The 2928-nt window shown below is 38.6% G+C and overlaps 1 long non-coding RNA gene across 2 annotated transcripts; it reads left to right on the forward strand.

Moving 5' to 3' along the window:
- Window positions 1-927: 927 nt before the first annotated feature.
- LOC139374384 (uncharacterized) lies at window positions 928-2700 on the forward strand. Of its 2 annotated transcripts, none has more exons than XR_011627671.1 (3): window positions 928-1130; window positions 1297-1381; window positions 2442-2700. It is a non-coding gene; the product is annotated as an uncharacterized lncRNA (long non-coding RNA). The 2 variants fall into 2 exon arrangements; XR_011627672.1 differs by having other exon boundaries at window positions 1300-1381.
- Window positions 2701-2928: the final 228 nt, after the last annotated feature.

Below are 2928 nucleotides of genomic sequence, written 5' to 3' on the forward strand. Positions count from 1 at the left end.
CCACTCTATTAGTCACCCTAGAACACAGTCAACGAGCCGAACGGAGATGTGTATTCATTAGGTATATACAGTAGCTAAATGTTTAATGGGGGGCTACGTGAGCGTTTCTTGGACCAATTCAGAAATTGGTACACAAGGAGGAGTAGCACTAGTCTTTTTAGGATTAAGTGAAAATAGGGAGACAATGTCTTTGTATTAAGGGTTTAGTCTTTGAATGGTGGATTTGTGCAGATTCCCTTGGCCTTCCTTCCTGTTTAACTCTTGATGTCTGGTCTTGCTGTAGAGACTGAACACAGCAGGATTATTGCTAGACTTTTTTTTGTTTTCTTAACTATTTTACGACGTATTCATTGACGAAACGAACTCCACTACAAATACAAGCCTCAATAGAAGAACCTCTGATCCTTTTTTAGTTAGAAATAAAAAGACAAAGATGTTTTATTTTCTAAGAGTATGTAGTAGTAGCATTAGTGAAATAACCTACTATGATGGATCATATTTTTAATTTTTTATCAGTGGGCTATTTTGTTTTTTTTGTTCCTTTTTTGTGGAAAGATTTAGAGACTGTATCCAGACCTGCCTTACTGTTACCAATATGTTCCTTTTTTGTGGAAAGATTTAGAGACTGTATCCAGACCTGCCTTACTCTTACCAATATGTTCCTTTTTTTGTGGAAAGATTTAGAGACTGTATCCAGACCTGCCTTACTCTTACCAATATGTTCCTTTTTTTGTGGAAAGATTTAGAGACTGTATCCACACCTGTCTTACTATTACCAATATGTTCATTTTTTTGTGGAAAGATTTAGAGACTGTATCCAGACCTGCCTTACTGTTACCAATATGTTCATTTTTTGAACAGGGAGTTATTCTACCGTAAACTAAGATTATTTTTATGTATTTTTTCGTTTATTTTTTAAAGGATACTTCCTCTGACATTCTTAGAGCTGTCATTTTATTGTGAGGAACTGCAGTTCGATCGGAATAGTTGTTCTGTTTTTGTCCTCTGTTTTGTGAGTGACCCTCTCACTCAGTCAACTCGTCTCAGTGCACAAGTCTCCCCTTCTCCAGACACCGCGTATGAATCAGAATCCGTAGCTAGTTGTGACACGTGAGCCTCTGGATGAAAAGGTATGCAAGTCATTTGTTTTTTATGAGGGGGGGGGGTAAATTATATTAACATTTTAAGAATTCATAGAATCTGACTGGTGCCAATAGCATTCAGGTCAACACTTAAAGGAAGGTGAATTAGCTGTAATTGCTTGGTCTGATATCACACATGTGTTTGTGTTTCCAGCAGAGTATCCCTAAAGCAGCGTGGTCGTATCAGCCCCCCATGTTGGACTAAACTCTACACAAGTGAAAACCCCAAATCCCTAAAGGTCTGTTAAATCCCTAAATATTATTTTTAAGAATCAAAATTTTTTGTACAATTTTGCTGACAGGCAGACCAATTCTGAATTTGTTTTCTCCAGTAATTGGTCTTTTGACCAATCAAATCAGCTTTGAAAAAGATCTGATGTGATTGGTCAAAATGTAAATTAATGGAACATTTATCAGAATTGGGCTGCCTTCCTCAACGTAAACATTGTGGCTTAGAAGAATAGCTTATTGGGGATGTCAACGTTATCCAATTATTATACTGTATGTGGAGTGGACATCACTGTGATTAACACTGGCATTAAACACTGTGATTAACACTGGCACTAAACACTGTGATTAACACTGGCACTAAACACTGTGATTAACACTGGCACTAAACACTGGCACTAAACACTGTGATTAACACTGGCATTAAACACTGTGATTAACACTGGCACTAAACACTGTGATTAACACTGGCACTAAACACTGTGATTAACACTGGCACTAAACACTGTGATTAACACTGGCACTAAACACTGTGATTAACACTGGCACTAAACACTGTGATTAACACTGGCACTAAACACTGTGATTAACACTGGAACTAAACACTGTGATTAACACTGGAACTAAACACTGTGATTAACACTGGCACTAAATACTGTGATTAACACTGGCACTAAACACTGTGATTAACACTGGAACTAAACACTGTGATTAACACTGGAACTAAACACTGTGATTAACACTGGCACTAAACACTGTGATTAACACTGGCACTAAACACTGTGATTAACACTGGAATTAATCACGCAGTGTAGCCTAGTGGTTAGTGTGTTAGACTAGTAACCGAAAGGTTGCAAGTTCAAATCCCCGAGTTGACAAGGTAAAAATCTGTCGTTCTGCCCCCTGAACAAGGCAGTTAACCCACTGTTCCCCGGTAGGCCGTCATTGAAAATAAGAATTTGTTCTTAAATGACTTGCCTAGTTAAATAAAGGTACAAATAAATATATATATAATATTTAATCACCTCCAGAAAGTTGATTGCATTATTTCTCTCTTCATTTTATTCACAGATCCTCTATTTGCCAAACTAGAGGGACATGAAGTCTGACTCCTTCCTCAACATGGGGACCTGCCCTGAGGATGTTGGACACCACTGTTACACCTTCAGCCTTGTTGATTTCCTGTCAGACTGGTTGTTTTTCAACTCCATTCCACAGACGGACTGACCTGAACTTTTACCAGAACAGGAATACAATGTTCAACAGACTCTCTCCTCACCAGTGGGACTGACTACTGAGACTGGTCGTCTTTGAACTCAAGAGGAACACAATGTTCATCAGACTCTACTCAGACTGGTCGTCTTTGAACTCAAGAGGAACACAATGTTCATCAGACTCTACTCAGACTGGTCGTCTTTGAACTCAAGAGGAACACAATGTTCATCAGACTCTACTCAGACTGGTCGTCTTTGAACTCAAGAGGAACACAATGTTCATCAGACTCTACTCAGACTGGTCGTCTTTGAACTCAAGAGGAACACAATGTTCAACAGACTCT

Source organism: Oncorhynchus clarkii, chromosome 19 (assembly GCF_045791955.1).
Source record: "Oncorhynchus clarkii lewisi isolate Uvic-CL-2024 chromosome 19, UVic_Ocla_1.0, whole genome shotgun sequence".
NCBI classification, from domain to species: domain Eukaryota; kingdom Metazoa; phylum Chordata; class Actinopteri; order Salmoniformes; family Salmonidae; genus Oncorhynchus; species Oncorhynchus clarkii.